The 18,030-nt window shown below is 35.5% G+C and overlaps 1 pseudogene; it reads right to left on the bottom strand.

Moving 5' to 3' along the window:
* Positions 1-1,989: 1,989 nt before the first annotated feature.
* LOC100687588 lies at positions 1,990-9,850 on the bottom strand (annotated as a pseudogene).
* Between the last annotated feature and the right edge of the window lie 8,180 nt (positions 9,851-18,030).

Here is an 18,030-nt window from a genome sequence, read left to right as displayed (position 1 = left end):
TGGGATGAATATAAAACTTTTGGATGAAGATTAAAAAGAAGATGGACCAAGATCATATGAGCACAAAAGATCCTTCTTGATCCCAAATCAACTGGGCTTGGTGAGCTAGTGAACTGTTTTGCCCCAGATATTTCCTAAGAGTCCCTGGTGGCGCTCTGTATACTAACCCTTAGAGGAAGTTTCTTTGGTAATCACACTCTGATTATAAATACCAATGGCTTATCTGCTATGTTGGAATCATGTAACTCGCTTCCTAGTCCAGGATACTTGTACATTTAAAAAAATTATGCTATCAGTGGGACACCTGGGTGGCTCAGCGGTTGAGCGCCTGCCTTGGGCCCAGGGTGTGATCCCGGAGTCCCAGGATCGAGTCCCATATAGGGCTCCCTGCATGGAGCCTGCGTCTCTCTCTGCCTGTGTCTCTGTCTCTCTCTCTCTCTCTCACTGTGTCTCGCATGAATAAACAAACAAAATCTTAAAAAGAAATGTTACTAGAGTGGTTGCTCAGGGCCTTGTCCCATGCTCTCAGTAAGGTTTCCTTACTCTCTCAAAGTAGCACTTCTGTTTTTGATACTATGAAACAGGGGCACAAGCAATTCAGATAACTAGTCAGAGGTAAGAAAAATCAACCCCGAGGAATATAATAAAACTTTATTTATTTTTGCAGAATTACATGGTAGGCACATAATATAAGCATGACTAGTTCTTGCAATTATATTTAAACTAAGAAATGAAAAATTGCAACTTAAAAATCAAAGGAATCTTGTAATGATATTTTTGCAATTGCAATTTATTGGACACCATAAAATTGACAGCTTTTTTTTTTTTTTTTAATTTAAAATAGCAGTTGTAGTCCTTGATTTTTTTGGAGGTTGTGATATGTAACAAAGCATGTTGGGAGCAGTGTCTGGGTGGGTCAGTTAAGCATCTGACTCTTTTTTTTTTTATTGTTCAGATTAATGTTATTTTGTTCTCTAAAATGTAAAAAACAAGAAAATGCAGTCCTCAATTTAGTGCTATTAAGGGTCATCAAAGTCTTTGAACAATAGAAAAGTTTATGCTTTCAAATTAAAAAACTAAACATGTATTGCAAACATTAGATAATGTTAAAATTACAGAAAACAAAATATTCAGACTAACCCCATGACATTCATATTACACCAGAATTTTGCCTGTAATAAGTGAATTTTATCCCAAAAAGTAGTTAAGTCCATGCTCGCTGAATTCCTAAATCCCATGAATGAGGATGAACTACACAGTGCATGCTTAGCAAACATATACATACATTAACCCTTCTTAACTGCCCCTTTCCAAAGCTATGAGGGGTAGGACGGTTGAAAGGTGGACATGTGGGTAGCCCTGGTGGCTCAGTGGTTTAGCACCGCCTTGAGCCCAGGGCGCGATCCTGGAGACCCAGGATCAAGTCCCACGTCGGGTTCCCTGTATGGAGCCTGCTTCTCCCTCTGCCTGTGTCTCTGCCTCTCTCTCTCTCTCCCCCTGTGTCTGCCATGAATAAATAAATAAAATCTTAAAAAAAAAAGAAAGGTGGACATGTGCACAATAGGCACAATTCTCCAATTATAAAAACTCATACATGTGACTTTTACTATGTCTTGGGCAAGAGCTAAGATTTTATCTGTGGGAACCCACCTGTTAAAATAACAAAAATCAACAGCAAATGATTTAACATAAAATATACAAATTTCTCAGTAGGAGGACTTCCACAGGACAGGGAGAAGGGGGCAACAACTAAAACTTTTCCTTTTCTTAAAAAGGAACACTCCTCTTTTATTGTCTTTGCTACTCAACGCTCAAAAACAAATCTGTAGAAAACTATGAACACCAGAAAAGGACCAGAGAAGATGTTATGATACAAAGTCTTCAGACCTATTCTGAACGGCTGGCTTCACCGAGACCCTTCCTTAAGAGGGCTGAGGGTTTCCCAGGTCCACTAGGGAAAGTCGATAGTCTCAGATCCTCACCCCTGCTTCACCAGATGACCCCAGGTCGCTCGCTGTCAAACTTAATGGAATTGACCTGGATGGAAATGGAGCCTCCCCGAGAGCTGCCCCGCTTCTTCTTGGTTTTCTCATACTGGAATGATTTGCCTTTGGTGAACTTCAGAACCTGATTGGCGTGCTCCCCCCAGTCTCCAGCTGTACCCCACTTGGCATTGAAGGAATTGTCTGCCACTCGAGCATCTACCTCAATTTCCTCCTCCCTGATCCTTTGGAATGGGGGTGATGCCCTTTTCTCTCCTTTCTTCCTTCTTGGAAATGTGTTAGGGGTCTGGGGCTTTATCCTCTTGGCTTGAGGAGTCTCTGCCTCCTTGGCAGCCTCATTCTGCTTCCCCTTCTTCCCTGAACCTGGCTTAGAAACTGCCACTACTGCCTTTTTCTCTTCTTCTTCCTCACTGCTATCTCCATCTGCTTTTCCCTTCTGGGTATTCAGTGCAGAGTCCCATTGGTCTTGAGGGCTTGTAGCCTTACAGTGCCCTTGCCCTTAGGCTTCTCCTTTTCCTCTTCCTCAATGGAGTCATCAGAGGAAGAACTGCTGCTGCTCTCAGCCTTTGCTTTCTTTGTGGAAGCAGCCTTGGAAGAGGCTACAACTCTTGCCACCTTCTGTGGCTTCTTTTTAACTGGGGATTTTGACATCTTCTCTTCCTCACTGCTAGAGCTATCTGAATCAGAGCTTCCATCACCCTAGGAAGCCTGTTTGATAGGCAAAGAAGGAGCTGCCTTAGCCACTGCCTTGGGCTTGGGGGTGACCAGGGTCTTCTTTGTTTTCTCCTCTTCACTGGAGCTGCTATCAGCCTTTCTGGTCAATGGCTTCTGGCCACTACCTGCAGGTTGCTTGGGAGCTGTGGCTGGTTTAGCCGCAGGTTGCCTGGGAGTGGTAAGTGGCCTACTTGATAGATTCTTGGCGGTACTGGTTGGCTTGGCAGGAGCTTCATCCTCAGAACTGTCAGAGTCTCAGCTGTCTGAAGAGTTCTCTGGTTCTTTCTTTGCTGGAGCTGGTTTAGTGGTTGCTTTAGAGATGACTGCCTTAGCTGGGGGTTTCTTTTCTTCCTCTGAACTTGAATCAGACTCATCACTGCTGTCCTCACTGCTCTCCACAGGCTGTTTCTTCTCTGTGGCTTTCTTGGGAGACTTTCTGAGGAGGCAGCAGAAGGCGGGAGGACTGAACTATAGGGACCTGGTTTTTTCTTCATGTTTTTTTTCTGCTCTTTCCTTCTCCTCCTCCTCACTGCTGGAACTCTTTTGGGTAGTGGTGGCCCCTGCTTTCACTGGGGACTTGACTACAACTTGCTTTTTAGGTACAGTCTTCTTAGGTATGGCCCCTGCCTCTTCCTCCTCCTCCACCTCCACCTCCTCCTTTTCCTCCTCCTCCTCCTCCTCTGAGTCATCATCACTGCTGCTGCTGCTGCTGCTGCTGCTGCTCTTACTGCTGGCTGCTTGCCATTGGCTGGTTTAGGTACCACTCGAGCTAGTGTACCTGGTTTGGCTGAGGCTTTAGCCTGAGCTTTAGCTGCCACAGGTGTTGTCTTTGGCTTCTGGTTCTTTGGTAATTCATCTTATGAGCTGGAGTCTGAATCAGAATCCGAGCTCTTGGCCTTCTTTGGAGGAGCTTTGACTTCCTTGGATTGAGGCTTAACTCCCTTCTGAATAGGCTTTTTCTTCTCATCCTTTTCCTCCTCATCACTGGATTCTTCACTGTTGCTGCTCTCTGCTGCTTTGGCTGCAGCCTTTCCAGGATGCGGAGGCAAACTGGCCCGCTTGGCAGGTACAACAGTTTTTTTAGCTGGCGGCCCTTGGGCTTTTTCCTCCTCACTGCTGTCCTCACTGCTGTCACTGGGTGAAGTCTTCTTCTTACCCTTCTTGGTCACTGGTCCATTTGCCTGTAGATTCCACTTCAGGGCCCTGGTGGACTTGAGCCAGAAGCTATAGATGTCCACGAGGGAAGAGGCGTTGGAATCCTGTTGGGTAGCACCTGTTGCCTTGGTGAATTTATTGACCACCTACCTCCAGGAGCTGGTTATCCTGCAGAAACCTGAGCACGAGGGGTACAGGTCGCTGGGAACCACGTGGTGCAAGCCGGGTCTGCCATCCTCTGGGCAATATGCGTCACTCAGCATCTGACTCTTGATTGCAGCTCAGGTCATGATCTCAGGGTTGTGAGATCCAGCCCCACGTCAATCTTGTGCTGGGTGAAGAGCCTGTTTAAGATTCTCTCTCTCCTCCTCTCTTTGTTACTCCCCCATTCAAAAAAAATCATACTGGGAACAATAATAAACATTAAGTTTGTTCCAAATAGGGAATATATGAAGATTATTTTTGAATTAGTTCTGTTATGACTGTGAATTATAAAATACAATTGTTATATTATAATTTATTTTTATTAATTCTATTTTTTACACAAATTCAGAGAAAATGTGTTAAATAACGTTCTATTTATTTTTTAAGGGTTAATGTCAATAGGTGTCGGTTATTCTATTTGTTCTGTGAAAATTCTTATGGGAATGTAGAGATTAAATTATGACACCATTAAGAATAAATCTGTCCTCAGAAGTTTTTGAAAATAAATCTACTCAGAGGTCAGAAAATCACAAGATGCATGTGGATAGGAAATGTGTCTGTGTTGTTCATTGCTGTATTCTCAGAACCTAGAAAAGTAACTGGAATATAGTAGCCACTTAGTAAATATTTTTGAGTGTATTAATAAAAATATACCTTATATCTGCGAAAGAAAATCTATCTTTTACTACTATCCAAAGTGACTTTGCTAGGAAACTTTGAGTACACATTTTAAGTCTGGGTGAATAAACAGGTAATGTTTTTTTTTTTTTTTTTTTAAAAAAACATAAACAGTAACTTGTTTTAATATTTGAAATTAATCTGAATAAGATTTTGTGAAATACATGTGAAAACAATTTTGTTTGTTTTCAGAAATGTAAAGTGCTGTACATTCATCCTTGGAGGAAAGTTATGCTTGAAGAGATTAAGTCATATACCATTATCTAAAGATGTAAATGCATCATTCTAAACAATTTACATTTAGAAATGTACACCGGTGAAAGTGGCTGTGTTCATTTTGAATTCTGACCATATGATCATCGAGTCATGGGCTATATAGTGTTCATCTTGACAATGCTACAATAGACCAGCTCAAATACTTGGCAATCTATCTTAGAAAAGTCCCTAGAGAGACATCCTTCTCCACACCTTCACTATGATAAAGTTTGAATATAGGAAGAAATTCTCCCCTTTGTTTCATCTAACTGACGGGATCAGGTGAGAAACATTATCCATAGTACTCATGACTGAGTTTATTTTTAGCAATCTCTTATAAACAATAGTGCCTCTTTAAACTTTACTTGCATCCAATTTTTCTGCATGTGTCTGATTTTATCGTTTGTACTGAGGTTGATTTTGTTGTTTCGTGGAGGATTTTTGTTTGTTTGTGGTGCTTTTGCTGCTACCCTTGCTTCCCCTCTTTGGGGTATGTGTGTGCATGTGCACGTGTTTAGGGAGTGTGCTATAGACAAATTTCAGAGCTCTGAATCTCATGATGCTTCTGTTGAAACAGTGAGAATATCCAGAGCTGACCTCATTCTAACATAAATTAAAACTGGTTAAGGAAATAGGAAGAGAACCAAGCTAACACAGCTTCTAATAGTCCCATAAGGTGTTACAGTTCATCTGATGAGATGATCGGGCTATTTCATTAATATGAATCATTATGCTGTGTCTTAACATCCTGCAAAGTAAGACTATTTACTTTAGCTCCTAGAAAGCAGCCACATTACCATCGGTGATAATTGTCATCATTAAAACAATACCCTAGTAGAAGGCTAATTTGGGGGCTCTTGTATTTCATTCATAGGAAGCATGACATAATGAGTGGATGTTACACTTACTTTAACAGAAGCACCTAATAATAATGAACCACTGGAGAGCCTCCCATTGGGAAAAGGCTCATGGACCCGTACAGAATTCCCCCACAAAGTGGGTTTAATGCATATATAAGTATAGTCATAACAATTTCAACTTGTTTAGTTATTTGTGTTTTAACAAAGAGCAAACAAGTACACCATAGTTATATTTTGAGTTTGGAAAGGGACATTATCATCAACTGTTTTGTTTTAAATTATATTGTACTCCTTGATTAGGGAGAAGGTATGTTAAGTATATCTCTCTTACCTGGTAGACTTAGAAGTTATTGACTAATTGATTTTAAAATATTTGATGCAGCTGCGTGGAAATAGTGGTGTAAAAATACAGTAAGTTTCAAGGTTTTAAATATCTTGACTATGCTTTGTGTTTGCACAAAATCATCTCTTAGATCACTATTTCTCTCCCTTGGCTGCCCTTTAGTATCACCTGGGAACTTTTAAAAACCCCGATGCCCTGGATGCAACCCAGTCAGATTAAATCAGTATCTAGAGGGAAAGGACCTCGGCATCTGTAATTTATAAAGCTTCCCAGGTGATTGTACTATACAGACAAGGGTAAAAGTCACTGAGAATGACCTGAATATGTGATGAGGCTTCAAGCTAACTTGGAAAATTTCTCAACCAAAAAGATGAAGATGGGAGTTAAAGCATGAATTTTAGTATTGAACTATTAATACAAATGTTTTTATTTAAGGAAATGTGCCATAATTTGAATTATTATCCTAAGCTACCAATCTTGAAGAATTACAACTAACATTTTTTTCACTTGTCTGTGTGCTTTTTCCAATTAGAAAAAAACTTAGTGTCATCTAAATTTGTTTTATTTAACCCTTAATTTAGATAAAAGGTCATTTTACTAAAATAAAATTAGACTTTTCTTTATTTGTCCTCAACAAGGCACAATGGAGATTTTACATATATATGTAAATATTATATGTATATATGTAAATGATATGTATATAGATATGTAACTAATTTTTCAAATCATTTTATATTTTTAATGCAATTCTAATGAGAATTCCAGTTGGATTTTTTTTAGCGGGGGATGGGGTGTTGACAAAAGATTTAAAAGTTTATTTGGATGAATAAATTGGTGAGAATGACTTAGCAGATTTTGAAATAGAGCACTGGTGATACATGACTTCTTAACCAAATGTTAAATATATTACAAAGCTGTATTGAAGCTACATTTAACAATGAAAACACTAAGCTGGAAACAGACTTTAGTTTTCATAAGAATATAATATTTTATGAAAATAGCATTTCTAGTCAGTGGAGGAAAGACAGGTTATTCAATAAATGAGTCAGCTCAAAATGGTTAACTGTACAGATAAAAAATAAAGATTACTCTTTAAGACCAATCACTGAAACACGTCCTAACTAGATTAAAGAGTATAATATATAAACACTTAAACTGTAAAAATCTGGAAGAAAATATGAATAATTAATTTACTTCCTAAGTGAGAATATATATGTACATATATATCACTTTTTATCAGAGATTATGTAAATATGTATTTGTCTCTATTACTTTTCAAATGAGAGAAGAAAATTATGGTTTCATTTTATTGTATGAAGTATCTTAAAAGTTTAATTTATCACACATCAATTTGCATAAAAAATAGATAACAGGCTTTGCATAGGAAAGAAATGAATATAACTAACCTTTATATTCTTAGTCTCTGCAGCTGTCTAGTCAAATATTTTGAGTTACAGGATTAAATAAAATTATAAAATAATTAAATGTTTGTATATCTCATCTATTGATTGTAGCAGTAACCTGTTTGTTTTATAAACAATAAAATGTTTCTCATTCTAAAATGCATTTTGACACCTGCTGTTTTATGAAATAGTTATTATGGCTATGAACTGAATATAAATGTGATCACTTAGAGTGTAGCAAAAAAAATGTGGTCAAAATTGAATCACGTATTTTTTTTTAAAGCCCTTTCAAGGTTTAGTTATTTCTTTTTTAAACATTATATAAAAATAAACAAATGGTATTAAAAATATAAAACAAAGCAGCAGCTTTTAAAGTTCAATTGAAAAAATACTTGATTATATTGGTAATTTTTCATATTCACTAGGTTATTTGAACACAACAAGAAAACTACTTAAATACTGAGACTTATGATGTGTTACCTAGAGTATAATGGTTATGCAGTCATATCACAATGGGAGCCCCCTAAGGACACTGTAGGTATAGTGGAACAAACAAGAAATAATTTTTCCTTATAACCTGGTTCTGAGGGATAGATGTCTTTAGTTAGTTGCTGCAGCAGAAGATAAATTATAGGACTCTCCTGAAACCAACCCAGGGTGCTTCATAGAGAGCTTTCCACAAGTTACGATGTGACAGATGAAAGTAAAAAGGTGTCTTAAAAGTTAGAAGGTTAAGTTGTGTTTTGGAGAAAGGCAATTACAGGCAGCGTTTTGCCCTCTACCTGGCCACTTAAGAGTAGTCTTCACTAATCATCAGGGAAATGATGATTTCACAATGAGAGATTGTGAGAGATCTCACCACAATGAGAGATCACCTCACACCTACTAAAATGGCTTTTATTTTATTATTTATTTTTTTAAAATATTTTATTTCTGAGAGACACACAGAGAGAGGCAGAGACATAGGCAGAGGGAGATGCAGGCTCCCTTGATGCGGAACTCGATCCCAGGACCCCGGGATCATGACTTGAGCCAAAGGCAGACGCTCAACCACTGAGCCATGTCCCTAAAATAGCTTTTATAAAAAACACAAGAGATAACAAGTGCAGGCTAAGATATGGAGAAAATGAGATATGTACGCTGTGGTGAGAAGGCAAAGTGGTACAGCCATTATGGGAAACTATATGGAGCTTCCATAAAAAATTAAAAGTATAACTACCATATGATCCACTAATCCTACTTCTGGGTATATGTATAATGGAATATTATTCAGGCATTAAAAAGAAGGAAAATCCTACTATTTGGGAAAACATAGATTGACTGAACATTTCGATAAGTAAAATAAGTCAGGCAGAGAAAGACCACTATTGCATGATCTCACTTATATGTGAAAGCTAAAAAACAAAAAAAAAAACAAAAAACAAAACTGAACTCATAGAAACAGAGAGTAGATTGGTTGTTGACAGGGGCAAGGGGATGTGAGGTGGGGAAAATGGGTGAAAGTGGTCTAAGAGGACAACTTCCAGCTGTAAAATGAGTAAGTTCTGGGGATGTAAAGTACAGCATGATGACTATAAAGAACAGTACTGTATACGTGCACGTCGCTAAGAGAATAGATCTTAAAAGATCTCATCATATACACACACAAAATGGTAACTATGTGAGGTTATGGACATGTTATGTGCTATAAGTAAACTAACTTTATTGTTTATTGACAATTATTTCACTATATATATTACACATGTATATATAATATAATATGTGTAAACTCATCACATTATACAAACACAAATTATTTATTGAGGAACCTAATTTTGGGAAAATTATTTATTATAAGAACCAGCAAAACAAAGAAATGGATAAAATAAGCATTACCTGATATGCAATAATTTCTAATAATTTGGAGGGTTTTTTTTTGTCTCCAGAAATGCTTTAAAAGAGGGCTGAAAAAAAAAGAGGGCTGGATAGTATAAGTAGAAAGCAATATGATTTGAAAAAGATACATAACTACCAGAGATTTAAAATTATTTGGATGTCAAGACTAATGATGCCACAATGCATCAGGAAGGCATGAAAAGATTTGCTACTCACATAAATGGGACTTTCTGGTTTAGTGGTTAGGACAGGGGATTGCAATGAGGATTCCCATGGAGGAACCCAAGCATGAGTGTTTGCAAGGAGTCTGCAAGCTTTATCTCTTCGTCCAGATATAGTGCAAAAACAGAAGGGGACCATGGGGCCTGAAAACTGTCAGTGATCAAATATCAAATACAGAATCATTTAAAGGATTGTATCTTACAAATAACTTTCTAGGACCACAATGCAATTAAGCAAAAATAATTAAAGAAAACTCAGGGGAAAAATGTCTTTGGAAATTAAAGTCATTATTTCTGAATAAACCAACATTAAAAAAAAAAGAAAGAAAATCTAACAAAGGGAAGAAATCGCACTAACACCGTTTTCTATAAAGTGATAAAGATTAAGCTATAATGATTATAGTGTGCTATTGGTAAAGACATAAATGAATTGACCAGTAGAATACCAGAAAAAAACAAGAAAACAAAACAAAAAACAGAAAAACCAAATAAAAAAAATGAGGACACTACTAGAAGGAAGCCTTATGTAAGCCAAGAAGAGGTTCCTTTTGAAAAACCAATGCTGATGGCACCTTGATCTTGGACTTCCAGTCTTAAGAACCATGAGAAAACACATTTCTGCTGTTTAAGCCACTCAATCTGTAGTATTTCATTATGGCAGACGTAGCTGTTACTATGCCGCATAACAGAATAGTACTAAGTAGGTTCTTAAAAGCAATTTGTTGGGGGAGGGGGTGCGCTTGGGTCACTCGGTTGCTTAGGCATCTGCCTTTGGCTCAGGTCATGATCCCAGAGTCCTTGGATTGAGCCCTGGATCAGGTTCCCCGCTCAGCAGAGGGTCTGCTTCTCCTCCTCCTTCTGTCCCTCCCACTGCTCATGCACACTCTCACTCTCTCTCAAATAAATAAATAAAAATCTTAAAAAAAAATAACACTTGGGGTGCTTAACTGACTGAGGCACCCAGGCACTCCTCTGCATTTATCTTGAGTGGAAGGGTATTCCTATGTACACTGTCAGCATCACTACACTGAACACGAGTACTCACTGTCTTCACTTCTAGGTGAGTCATTCCCTGTGCGAGCCTGGCTCTTCATTTACTCTCTTTCTCATCCATGGTTTACAGTATAAACTTTATAACATGGTTCCTTTGGGACATAGTTTTTCGAAACTCTTAACAGGCTTTTCACTGTTTAAAAAATGCCTGCTTTGAAATTTAAATTCTGGACTTTCAAGACTGCTCTTCTAAGTCTAGATCATATTTTGAGAGGCTATGACTATCATTATTTTTTTTCATTATGTAATCTTGCCACCAAAATTTGAATGCCTCTAATTAAATAAGAGTTGCTAAATGTGTCAGATTAAATTACATTATGCTGCTCTAGAAAACAGTCTAACAATCACAGAAGCTTATAAAAATAGTAATTCATTTCCTTTTCTCAGTTCATTTCCATTTTGGGTAGCTGGTTGCTCTGCTCAATGTCATCTGAGTTTCAGGATAAATGGCAGCAACTTCTATCTTGAACATTTCTACACATTACAGCAGAGAAGAGACATGTGCACTTGATTGTTAAGTTTTATGCCCCAACGTAACTCATATCATGTTTTTTTTTTTTTTTTTTATACTGCGTTGCCAATGTGGTCTCACTCCATTCCTGAGTTAACAGGGAGAAATTGTGGCATCAGAAATTGTAGCATACGGAAAGGGGTGAAAGGAGGGAAAATGGAATGTTTGCGAATCTAGCATGATCACATCTATGCAGGGCAGGTTAAATTATGCTGCCATATTTTTTTGCTACTAATGCCTATTACTAAATACTATATAAAAGATTTGCCAAGAATAGCACAAAATGTTTTACATCTATCATCATAATGAACTCTCATCATAATTTCATAAGTAAATTTTCCTAGACAACACAAATTTTGGTGATAGTTCTTGTATGAACCCAAACCTGTGATTCCTGGTCCTGCGCTTTTGGACAAATTACTCTAGCACTTGTATTTATGAAATATGAATGGGTATATATTGTTTCATAATTATAATGGATTGGGCGTGTATAGTTTGTCCATTTCAATAGTGGCCCTTCTAGTTTTCCCATTTATAAAATCCCATTATACATCCATTCAGCAAAATATATTCTGTTTCATATGTGACAAAAATAATTCCTCTAGGGCACAGTGTTGAATGAACCAAACATGTGGCTTGCCATTATGAGGTATATTTCTAGTGGGTAATACAGACACATAATTAAGGTGATGAGTAATTTCTAGAGTATAGCTATAGTAGTATAAGGGGTAGGAGCTCTTTTAATATTTGCATTTAGACACTAAGAACCACTTTTGAACTGAGACCAACTAAAAGGTATCACATTCTGCACCATTACTATGTAATAAGGCAATTGTTTCCTCTTTAACTCCAGGACACCCAGAGCACCTTTGTGCAGTAAGAAGTGATCAAAGTTTTCTATCTACTGATGACTAAAGTACAACTAGAGTTGTTTAGCACATTCTCAAGTATTTTTTTTTTTTTTGACTAAGCAATTTATCAAAAAGCATTGAGGTAAGCATGTCTGAAAGATGGTGAGCTTTGCAGAAAGAGTGTTAATATGCTTTGGATCCCTAAATGTGATGACTTCCCTCCCACCTCCCACAACTTCTGTCCCTCCTGTATAATTCTGCTTGAACACAGGCAGTTCTAAAGAGCTTGCAGTCAATGAACTGGTGCACTTTGTGGCCTGTGGTAAAATTGCTCTTCATTAAGTCCCTTCCTTTTGAACTTGGTTTGCATGGTTGTCCTTGATTCTTCTCCCTTGTCATTCTCAATATGGCACGAGCCTTTTCTGTCACAGTCAATACAGAGTTGTGAACCTTATTTTTCTGTATATAGCAAAAATAGATGTAAAAAATGATATAAATTCTTCCCCTCATGTGATCTAGACATTTGAGTGCTCAAACAAAATTTTAAATAGCATATAAGGTTACTTTCCCATAGAAGCAACCATGTGTATACCCTTTTTCTCCTCTAAATTGAAGTTTGATTTTTTCATTTGGAATTCTACAATGTGTATTTTTTGCAAGTTATATGCAATTATTATTTTATAGTTGGCCCTTCTAATATAGTTTGTACTGTACAAGAAGCATTTTTCTTGCCAAAGTTTTAAGATTTCAGTAATGACTATAGACAAATCATAATTTTAACTAAGTTCTTTTCACAAGTAACGAGTAACAGTGTATTGCAGGTAAATGTTTGGGAAACTAATTTAAAAATACAAAGAGGGAAAACCTTGAAAGGTCATAGGTTATCTATAAATATTTATGTATTTGTTGTAGGAAAATATTTTATTCTCTATTTCATAATAATAAATATTAAATAAAAAATTTCCACAACTCATAAAAGTTGCTACATCAAAAGGAGTCTGTAATTTTTAATTGTCCCAATGGTGCCTCAGCAATTAACCTGGTAATTAATACAATACACAAGTTAAAGAATGTGTGTGTGTGTGTGTGTGTGTGTGTGTGTTTAACTACATAGAATTTCTACTGACAAGATTACCACTTTTGGCAAAATGATTGCTGACTATAAGAGATCACAAAATCAGGCATAGGAAATGAAAAAAATACATCTAAGAGGGACTTAAGAGAAAATACTCTCATCTCAGCCATTGATCATTCTCTCATGAGAAGAAAAGAAAGTTTAAACATTCTTTATTTCTATAATTCACAATAAGAGAATTCCTCTTCTAGCTAACCCAGACTTTATTTTGCAACTTAATATAAGTTCTTCCTGGTGTCTTCGCTTTTTTGCCTATTCTCTAAGTTATAGCTAAGAAGTAAAATAATACAATAAAATAAGTTATAGCTAATATTACATTATTTACTCATTTCATTTTACTCATTTCTTCTAGTGGGATAAACAGGGATTATAAATCGGCATTTATTTCTGAAATATTTTATCTGTACCTTCATATTTCACATTCTATTGACCAATAGATTTTATAGTTTTTACATTGTCAGACACTGGCTCAGAAATTTTTATTTAATGCCAACAAAATGTTGTTTATTTTTATTATTATCTGTAGTGACATATACCAATGTGCTATTCCAGGAGGTGGATATATATATATATATCTTTTTTTGTCAGCAACATATCGGTAACTATACTTTGAAGAAAATATTTTCTAAGAATCTGTGGAATGAATTGTATTCGTGAATAATTCAGTTCTGATGAGAAATTGTCTACACTCTATTCAAAGTTTCATTAAGTTTTTTTAATCCAGGCAAAATATCCAAGATTATAGCTATTAATTGAAATAGAGGTCTGGAATTAATCACATACTGTTTATTAAATACAAAGGTCACTCTCTGTTCTTGGTAACCACATTTTACTGTTCTGCCAATATGCCTTTTCTGATGCCACTTTAAACTTTTCAGTATAGATGCCCCACTGACTCTTAAGTAAACTTAAGAGTTTATATTTAGATATATTTGTTAAACATCATATGAGCAGATGATATGACTGTATCAATGATAGTTGACTTTTATAAAACAGTTTGCTAATAGTAAAGCTAACATATGGAGATTTATGTATTGTGTTTATACGATGTATTCCCTATTTAAATAATGGCCAACGATATTTTTTTAAGTTTTTTTTTTAAGTTTTTATTTTAATTCCAGTTAGTTGACATGCAGTGTTATATTAGTTTCAGGTGTACAATGTAATGATTCAACACTTTGTACATCACCTGGCACTCCTCAGGCATGACATGTACACTCCTTAATTCCTAATGCAATGCATTTTTTAAATCCCAAAGAGTATCTATGCTTATCCCATTTATTTACTGATTCTGGGATTATGAAGCTGTTCTAAAAATGTATAAGTTTCCCCATATTTCATTTCCTAAGCAGTGTAAAAAACCAAGACATAAATAAAAAGAGAACAAAATAACTTGTAGCAAATAGGATGTATACAATATAATTAATATTTAATATTATGATTTACTATAGCTTCCATTTACATACTAACTTATAATTAACATAATTATTCTTGTTCATAATTTCTCCTCTTACTCCATTTATAAGGACTTCCATTGACTAACATTTAACATAATACTTAATGACTCATTTTAATTTTTTTATTGAAGTTTAATTGATGTGCCATTAATTATACATATTTAGTGTACAGTTTGATGAATTTTCATATATGCACAAACCCTGAAATGAACATTGCAGTTAAATTAAGGAATATATTCACCAACCCTGAGAGTATCTTTTGCAATCAGTGAAGACCATTCCCCATAACTGCTAGTCATCCTGTCATTATAGATTACTTCGCATTTTTTAGAATTTTATATAAGTGAAATATTAAATATTGCATCCTGTGCTCATTTTGTCTGTGTTTTTTTCACTCAGCTTGTTTTTGTTCCCAGAATTATTCACATTTTTGTGTTTATCAATAGTTTATTCCTTTTCACTGTTGAGTAATATTCCATTTTATGGATATACCAGAATTTTTTTAATCCATTCACTTTTTTTGATGGATATTTATGTTGTTTCCAATTTGAGTCAAGTAAAAAGAAATAGTAGAGACTATATTATAGAAAATAGAAGGCCAAAGTTCTTGTCATTTTAAGAAACTGTAATTTTTGGTGAATGGAAATTTGCTCTAGCTTATACATGTATGCCAAGTAGTTGCTCTTTTACAAATAGAACAGTAATATAATATATTTATTTGTGCTTTAAAGAACTTTATTATGTCTTTGGGGTTTAGTCTCTCAATTTATAAGAAATGTCTGAGACAACTGTCATGATGTGATTGGATAGATATTCCAAACAATTTCTTCATTATTTTCAACCATGTGCTACATGGGAGTATTTTAATAGGCTAAATTTGTGTATTTTGAAAGGAGGTATGAATTTTAAGAGTTTATTTTTTGAATATTATTTGATTGTATGTGGAGAGATACTTTATAAACATAAAATTGTCCCAGTATTAACTCATATTCTGAAGTTTTTAACATGATTCCAGTAATACATGTTTTAAAAGATAACTGATTGTTGGGATCCCTGGGTGGTGCAGCGGTTTGGCGCCCGCCTTTGGCCCAGGGCGCGATTCTGGAGACCCGGGATCGAATCCCACATTGGGCTCCCAGTGCATGGAGCCTGCTTCTCCCTCTGCCTATGTCTCTGCCTCTCTCTCTCTCTCTGTGACTATCATAAATAAATAAAAATTAAAAAAAATAAAATAAAAGATAACTGATTGTTAATTATCCTTCTGTTTTCTACTTGGATACTTAGAAAAAAGAATGACTTAATATGTAAGAATACTTTTTTTTATAGCTTTAATTCATTATTTTAAGGATTAAAATTAACCAATAGTCTATAAACATCTCCATAACTTAAAATATTCCTTTACTTGGTAATTTTTACCCTACTCCAATTTTATTAAAGAGATAAAAATATTTGAAAGCCATTAATTTAACATTTTAAGAGATTTCTCTCTACACTGACATGCTAAGTCTGACCCCTTCATAAAAGTCACCCTATTAATTTTGTAGTCTACTCTCTGCTAATCCCTATCGTCAATTGCCTGGATCTGCATAATGGTCTCCATGCTGCTCCTTTGTTTCCATTCCTGCTGTGGGGCACCAGAAAGATGCTTTGAGAACACAGATCACCTCATGGTACTCCTTCGCTTACAACTTTCTCAGAGTTTTCCAATACAATTTTTAAAAAACAGGAACTTCTGGCAGCATTCTACATGTTCCAAATGAGCAATTTTTTATTCTGGGCATATCCATTATGCCCCCAGGGGAACAAGAGTTATGATTATTTCATCCCATCTCAAGAATCTAGAACATCCTGGCACATAGTAGCTACCCAATGTATGTTTGTTAAACAGATGAATAGAAGTTTGCCATTTTCTTTCTGTAATGCAACTGTATTCATATATCTTGCTTATTTAAGCTGCAGAAAGTTTCATTCAAAATAAAAGGCAATTGTCTACTGTAGGTAAGGACAAAATAAGTATCCATTATAATGGCAAAATTTTCCCAGTGATGTCTTTTGGGAAAGAAAATTTGCAAGTATGGCTATGCCCAGGGGCTAGAGAACAAAAGGGGTATATTGAATGTTTGCAAATATACTTTCTGTGTTAATGTATTGGAAGGCTTTTTGTTTTTGTTTTTATTTTGTAAACACTGCACACTAAATTTGCTGAAGTTGAACTTTATCCAAAAATCTAAATGGAAGTCTCAGATAAAGACATAGAAGGGTGAATATGGTGAGGAGTAAAAGCTTCAGGGAATTTGTTCTCATTTGAATAGGGATGTTGCTAAAATTGGATTTATTAAGTGTGAATGTCTAAGGAAGAGTTCTCTGAACTGTTCTTTTTACTAGTGTAAAAGATTTGTCTGCTACTCTTGGATATAGTCCCAAGAGAAGAGTTCCTTTTGAGTCTGGTTTCTCTGTTCCCTGAGGCAATAAAAAGCAATGCCTCTGCTATGTTTTATTTATATCAAGCGGTGAGAAATTATGCTGAAATCTGTCTGAGAATTTTTTTTTGGACTTCTATTTTCTATACTATAGTCTTTCCTAATTCCACTTGACTTAAAACCCTTGTTAAGGATAATGCACAAAAGCTATCATGATTTTTCTGAGTTTGAAATAGTGGCTGCTAAACTAAGGACTTGCAGAATAACTATGTCCTAGGGATGAAATTCAATTAAATAAAATCTATTCTTTCAATTAAATAATATAGCTTTGAGAAGATGGTGTATTGTAATCTAAAAGCAGCATCATTTTCCTTAAATATTGAAGTTATTGCTTTAGTAAACAGTGTCAAGTAAACCTAGATAATGCTTGACCTACATCTTTTTTTTTTTCATTTTTTTGTGTAGGTTAAGTGTTCACTTCAGCATTAAGTTTATATACCATGTGTTTTATGTAGAGATATAATTTGATTTACTTTGAATGCACCTAATTTATTTATTTATGTGCTTCTGAAGTTCTTTAACAATTGTCTTCAAACATTCCAAAATATGTTAGTATCCTGTGATTGTTGATGCAGTATGAATGGCATAGATGTGACATTCACATATACTTTTGCTACATGATATATACATAAACATTTAAAAATATTTACTACATCTAAAACATACACATTAGTGTGTGAAAATGATCAACGAACTAACATCCATCCTATATTTGTCACAAGAATGTTTATAGTAAAAATTCCCTAAATTAAACCAGAAATCGGTGAACCACTTTTTCAGAACCATTCCTGAAGTTTTTGAAAGGTAAATATGACTTTGAAAGATTTTTTTC

Source organism: Canis lupus, chromosome 22 (assembly GCF_011100685.1).
Source record: "Canis lupus familiaris isolate Mischka breed German Shepherd chromosome 22, alternate assembly UU_Cfam_GSD_1.0, whole genome shotgun sequence".
Taxonomy (NCBI): Eukaryota; Metazoa; Chordata; class Mammalia; order Carnivora; family Canidae; genus Canis; species Canis lupus.
Note: the sequence above shows the minus strand (reverse complement) of the source record. Positions and strands in the feature narration are given on the sequence as shown.